We start from the raw sequence: 6,699 nt of genomic DNA on the forward strand, positions 1-6,699 counted from the left end.
CTCAGCCTCCCAAAGTGCTGGGATTACAGGCTTGAGCCACTGCGCCTGGCTGTAAAGTTGTGTTTCATTATTTCACTTCTGCAAACTATTCATAGAGTGACTGAAAAATTTAAAATATAAAAATAAAGTATCAGGCCAGGAACCGTGTGGCTCATGCCTGTAATCCTAGCACTTTCGGAGGCTGAGACAGGAGGACTGCTTGACCCCAGGAATTCAAGAACAGCCTGAGCAACACAGCAAGATTCCATCTCTAAAAAAAATAAAAACTAAAAAATGAAAAAATAAAGTATCCATTGGACCCAGATGGTAAACATTCCAGATGGCTCATACATGAGGTCTAGAAACACAATTTGATATATCCTAAGCAGTCTTCCAGAGCAGTGTTTCTCAATCTGGCTAATCATCACAGCCAAATTACCCGAGGCTCTAGTTATTATAAAATCAGCTTCCTGGGCAGACACAGATTTCATGGAAGGACTTAGGAACTCTTCTTTTTAATAAATATCCTGGGGGTTTCTAATGATCAGCCATTAAGAAGTATGTCCATATGAAGTCCACTCCAAGTAGAATATTTAATCCTTACCCATAGGATTCCATTTCTCACCTAGTGAATTGGCAAAAATCCAAAGTTTGACAACATTCTCTGACATCAAGGCTTTGAGAAACACTCATATACTACTAATGGGAGCGTAAACTAGTACAATTACCATGGAGAGTGAGTTTGCAGTATCTACCAAAATTCTAAATTCAGATACCCTCCAACTCGGACGTATCACTTCAGGTCTCAAAACCTGAAGTGTACAAATATATGTGCACAAAGGAAGCAACATATGTAAAAGTTTATTCACCGCAGCACTGACTGTAACAGCAAAAGACTTGAAAGCTATACATGCTGATATTAGAAAAGCTCCAAAATATTATCACTAACTGGAAAAATAAGAGCAAAATGTGGAGCAGTATATAAAATGTTAATGTTTGTGCTAAAAGGAGGCAAATACAGCTTATATGTTTGCCTGTGTAGATATCAAATATCCCTAGAAGAATACCTAAGAAATGTAAAAAAGTTGCCTGCCTGCCAGAAGGAGACTTGATACTATATACCTATTTACACTGCTTAAATTTTGAGACATGTGACTGTTTACCTACTCAAAAACAATACATTTACAAAAGATGTTGGCAGCACTTGAAAAGAAATTAATAAATGCTAACGTTAACTATTGCTAAAAGTAGAAAGTATTTTAAAGTTATTTGGGGGAGCTTTTCTTTTTTAGAATCTCTTGGCATTTAATACCTATGAAAAGTACCCAAATCTGGCAAAAACAGAGAAAATAGTTGTGTCACGCTCATTTTAAGAAACTCTTTAAACAGTACATTTAACCGGCAACCATTAGCAAATTCTTCCCCTATTGTTCCTCTTTTTCTCCTTTTTACATCTTTTCCTATAATGCCCAAAACTAAAAGTTAATGTCTCCAAAGTTAAATTTAATTTTCAATGGAGTGACTACTTACTGACCATTTTAAAAGTCATTCTACTTCTTTTTATTCTGTGCCACAAACCACTTGATTTATAATATTTCTGTACCATTTAAGGCACAAAAGTTTATAGAATTAAGTTGGTAACACAGAAGACAAAAGGACATATTTTCTACCGTTATCCCTCAATCTTAAACAGGAAAATAAAAAGACTGAACAAATTTGAGTTTTAACTAATCACATACACATTTAGAAATCAATTTAAAAGGCCCGCCGTTGTTTTTCAATGTAAATGTCCTCCTTTAATCAACTATTTATTTTTGAAACAAGCAGATATTAAGAGTTTGGTAAGCCGAGCGTATTTTCTAAGCAATGTACGCAATGGAAAAGTCAACAGTAAACTTGTATGTGGTTATACAGACTAGATAATCTAGAAACTCCTTTCAAAAATGGGCACATTCGAAGACTCCATGACTCAATAATCCCACTTTGGTAAAAGTGAAACTTTCCACATCCATATGCCTTCCCTTTCCCATTATTACAAGGAAATCCTGAAAGGAAGTCTCTGAGTCATCAGATCTCAGGGGTATTTCCTTCTAAACACACCCAACTGGAAACGTTTCTCCCTCAGGTCCAACTTCTCCAGGAAAAAGCTCAAGGCGAAAAACCTCTCCCCACCCCCTTCCAAAAAAAGTCAAGGCTTCGCCCACTAAACGAACACTTCCTTCTTCCTTTCAAATCCAGGACTTCCCGAATAACCCAAAAGGAGGGTGATTAAGTACAGACCAAGAAACGCGGAGCACGGGGAGGAACCGTGACCAGAGGCTCTTTCTTTACTCAACTCGAGATCGTATCGAGGAGAAAATAAGGATCGAGAGACTGTCCCAGGAAGAACCCCAGAGCTGGGGCGGGGGCTGCCGGCGTTCACCCGGCCGGGCCTCCGGGCTCAGCCAGCCCCGGCCCCAGCCCCAGCCCCAGCCCCAGCCCCAGCCCCAGCCCAGGCAGGAGCCCGAAACCCGCGGGGTCGCGGCAGGCAGAGCGCGCTGCTCCCGCAAACTTGCCCCCCAGCCAGCAGGGCGCAGGGAGGGGCGCGGAGCACCCTGAGGAGAGGGCGTCGCCGCTGCCTCCCGAAAACGGCTGCGACCGGGATGCAGTCCGTGAAGTGGCCCGGGGACCCTCACGCCTCTGCCCCAAGTCCCCGCGCCCGGGACCCGGCACCGGTGTCCTTCCTCCCCGCTTGGCCTCTTACCTAGCCCCACAAGGAAACGCTCGCCGCCACCGCCTCCGGTCACTGGCACGGACTTCTGAGGCCCGAGGGTAAGAGAGCGGCGCGCGCCCGAGGACCGCCCCCGAGGCGCGTCATGGCACCGCCCCTGCCTTCAGCCCGCGCAGGCGCACCGCGCAGGGTCAGGTGATCACGTCCCTAAGGTAACCGGGCGGTAGGGGTAAAGAGGCCTGGGCGTGGGTCGTTCCTGCAGCTCCAGGTGTTCTGCAGTGCGGGGCGGTCCATGCCGGCCGCTCTCCGCTGCCCAGCGGTTATGCTCCCAGTCTTCTCCGCTCTTCGGCAGTTAGTGCCCGCGGGCCCCGTGTCACCCACTCACTACAGTGTGTATCGCAGCTCACGGTCTCTTGGTCTCGTCGCCTCCAATTCAAAGAGGTCTCTGGAGCCTATGCTCCCTCTTGGGATGCCTTCGACTTCCACCACTGCTGCCCTAGTAACACGCTCCGCTTGCTGTACCTGTCCACTATAGGCTCAGAAACGTTCTTCTCACGACCCCTTCGCAAGTCCTGCTTTATTTTTCTGTTTGAAATTTGGATGTTGGGGTGGCAGGGGGGCGCATTACGATGTCCGCCTGAGCTAATATTCCTTCGCTGCTAGTTACTTGTGGTGCGCAAAAGTAATTGCTTCCCAGTACAAAAACATAACGATCATTTCTTGAGGGCTGATTTTGTGCCAGCCATAGCTCTACGAACTTAATGTATAGTCTTATTTGGTCTTCACATCAGTCTATAAAATAAATACAACATCCCATTACAAAGAAACTGAGGCACAGTTTACCCAAGAGTAATCATAGTTACCATGGAATACTGTAGAGCCCTTGACAAAATAGCATTTACAAGCTGTTTATTTCTAGCTAAATTAGTGCCACAATAATTTAATATGTGGCAAAACTAATAAAAATCTGAGTGTAAAAGAGGTGACAACTAAAGATGAAAACTTTGCCGTCAGTAAGGTTATAGTTAGGCTGATGAAATGGACATTTAAAAATAATTACAAGGTAGATTGGGAAGGAAGATACACAACTTTTTGCTTTCAGATGAGATGATTTCTAACATAGAAAATCTGGAAAAAATTGACACTCCTCTAAAAAAGTAGACAGAATGAAAAGCAATTATAGCAAGTTTGCATGAACAACTTTAAAACAGACTCATTCTAAGCCAAAATGCTTGGGACCAGAAATGTTTCCAATTTTTGATTTTTTTTTTTTTTTGCTTTTGTAATATTTGCATTATATACTTACGAGTTTACCATCCCTACTCCAAAACCCAAAATGCTCCAGTGAGCATTTCCCTTGGTCCTCATGTCAGCACTCAAAAAGTTTCATATTTTAGAGTAGTTCATATTTTGGATTTCTGTATTAGGAATAGTCGACCTGCATACATGGTCTGTTGTTTTCTTACATACCAGCAATAAACAATTGGTATTTGAAATTAAAAACACGATAACCACTGACATTAGCACCAAAATAAAATGAAATACTTAGGTGTAAATCTAACAAAATAGGTAAAAGGTTTATACAAGAAAAACTACAAGGTTCTAATAAAAGTTCCAATGAAAAAAACTACAAAGTTCAAAGGAAATCTAAATAAATCTAAAGATATTCCATTTTCATGGATAGGAGTACTTGATATTTAACTGTCAGTTCTGTCCGACTTAATCTATAGATCTGATACAATCTCAAAATCCCAGCAAGTTATTTAGTGATTATTAACTGATTCTAAAGTTTATATGGAAAAATGAAAGACCCAGAAGAGCCAAACCAATACCAAAGGAGAGGAACAAAGTCAGAGGCCTAACAGTACCTTAGTTCAGGCTGTTGGAACAAATTACCATAGATTGCGTGGCTTAAACAACAGAAATTTGTTTCTCACATCTCTGAAGTCTGAGAAGCCCAAAATCAAGTTGCTGGCAGATCTGGAAATCTGGTGAAGGCTCACTTTTGGGTGTGCAGATGGCAGTCTTCCCATTGTATCCCCACATGGCAGAAAATGAGACAGATAAAGCAAATTCTCTCCTATCTGTTCTTATTAGGTCATTAATTTCATTACGAGGGCTCAACTCTCATGAGCTAATTATATCTCAAAAACCTTGGGTCTAAATACCATCACATTAGAGATTAGGCCTCAACATATAAATTTTGGGGGGACACAAACATTCAGTCCATAGAAGTACTCAACTTCGAAATTTACTATAAAGCTATAGTAATCAAGAGAGTGTGGTATTAACAAAAAAAATAGACAAATAGATCAATGGAACAGAATACAAAGCACAGAACTTGACCCAAACAGATACATTTAACAGATCTTTGGCAAAGTAGCTAAGGACAGCCTTCTCAATAAATGGTGCTGGAACAACTGGGCTTCCACATGTAAAAAAAAAAAAAAAAATTGAATATAGACATAGACTTAACACCCTTCACAAAAGGTAACTAAAAATGGATCATGGACTTAAATTTAAAAGCTGAATTATAAAACTTCCAGAAGATAACATAGGAGAAAATATAGGTGACCTCAGATTTGGCAAGATTTCAGATGAAACAACAAATGCTCAATGGAAGAAAAGGTTGATAAGATGGGCTTTACTAAAATGAAGAACTTTTGCTTTGTAAAAGACAATGTCAAGAGAATGAGAAGACAAGCTACAGACTAGGAGGAAATATTTGTAAAAAACATGTCTGATAAAGAATTTGGGCCAAGTGTAGTGGCTCACACCTGTAATCCCAGCACTTTGGAAGGCTTAGGTGGGAGGGTTGCTTGAGCCTAGGAGTTTGAAAACAGCCTGTGCCTAGGAGTTTGAAACCAGACCCTATCTCTAAAAAAAAAATAAAATTAGTAGATATGGTGGCAGACACATGCAGTCCCAGCTGCTTGGGAGGCTGAGGTGGGAGGATCAGTTGATTCCAGGAGTTTGAGGCCAGCCTGGGCAACATAGTGGGAACCCATCTCTATTTTATGTAAAAAAAAAAAAAAAAAAAAAGTGTATTCCAAATGCACAAACAACAGTTAAACCTCAACAATAATAAAACAAGCCAATTAAAAATTGGACAAAAGATCTGAACAGACATTTCACCAAAGAAGATGGATATGGCAAGTAAGTATGTAAAAAGAAGTTCAACATCACATAACATTAGGGAACTGCAAATTAAAACATCAATGAGATACCACTATACGCCTATTAGAATGGCTAAAATCCAAAATATTGACAATACCAAATGCCAACTAGAGTGACAAACTCTCATTGCTGGTGGGAATGCAGAATGGTACAGCCACCTTGAGACAATTCAGAAGTTTCTTACAAAGCTAAACATAGTCTTGCCATATGAACCATGAATCATGTTCCTAGGTATTTACTCATATTGGTTGAAAATTTATGTCCACACAAAAGCTACACATGAATATTTAAGGAGGCTTTATTCATAACTGTCAAAAATTGGAAACAAACACAATGTCTTTCAATAGGTTAATGGAGAAACAAACTGTGGTACATCCATGAAATTGAATATCATTCAACAATAAAAAGTGAGCTATCAAGTCTTAAGGCATGGGAAAGTCAGGCACAGTGGGACTTACCTGTAGTCCCAGCTACTAGAAAGGCTGAGGCAGGAGGGTCACTTGAACCTCAGAGTTCAAGGCTGCAGTCTATGAATAGACACTCCACTCCAGCCTGGACAGCATAGTGAGACCTCATTTCTAAATTTTTTAAAAAAAAGGAGGTTGATAAATGCATTTTTCTAAGTGAACAAGCCAGTCTAAAAAGACTACATATGGTATGGCTCCAACATTGTGACATTCTGGAAAAAGCAAGATTATAGAGACAGTAAAAAGATAAATGGTTGCCAAGGGTTTGGGGGAGATGCAGATGGGTGAGTAGGTGAAGCACAGGGCATTTGTATGGTAGTGAAGCTATTCTGTATGATACTATAATGATTGATACATAACATTATG

General features: G+C 40.8%; 1 protein-coding gene across 7 annotated transcripts in view; it reads right to left on the reverse strand.

The window, feature by feature from the left end:
* Window positions 1-3,013, reverse strand: part of SDCBP (syndecan binding protein (syntenin)) — a 30,252-nt gene extending 27,239 nt beyond the window's left edge. For 3 of the 7 annotated variants that reach the window (XM_011982183.1, XM_011982179.1, XM_011982177.1), the window contains exon 1: window positions 2,723-3,013. The gene's annotated coding sequence lies outside the window, so the exon portion shown is untranslated. The remainder of the gene's footprint in view (window positions 1-2,722) is intronic. The other 4 variants (XM_011982181.1, XM_011982178.1, XM_011982182.1 and 1 more) reach the window with 2 other exon arrangements.
* Window positions 3,014-6,699: the final 3,686 nt, after the last annotated feature.

The sequence above is a fragment of the Mandrillus leucophaeus genome, unplaced genomic scaffold (genome assembly GCF_000951045.1).
Source record: "Mandrillus leucophaeus isolate KB7577 unplaced genomic scaffold, Mleu.le_1.0 Scaffold236, whole genome shotgun sequence".
Classification (NCBI taxonomy): Eukaryota; Metazoa; Chordata; class Mammalia; order Primates; family Cercopithecidae; genus Mandrillus; species Mandrillus leucophaeus.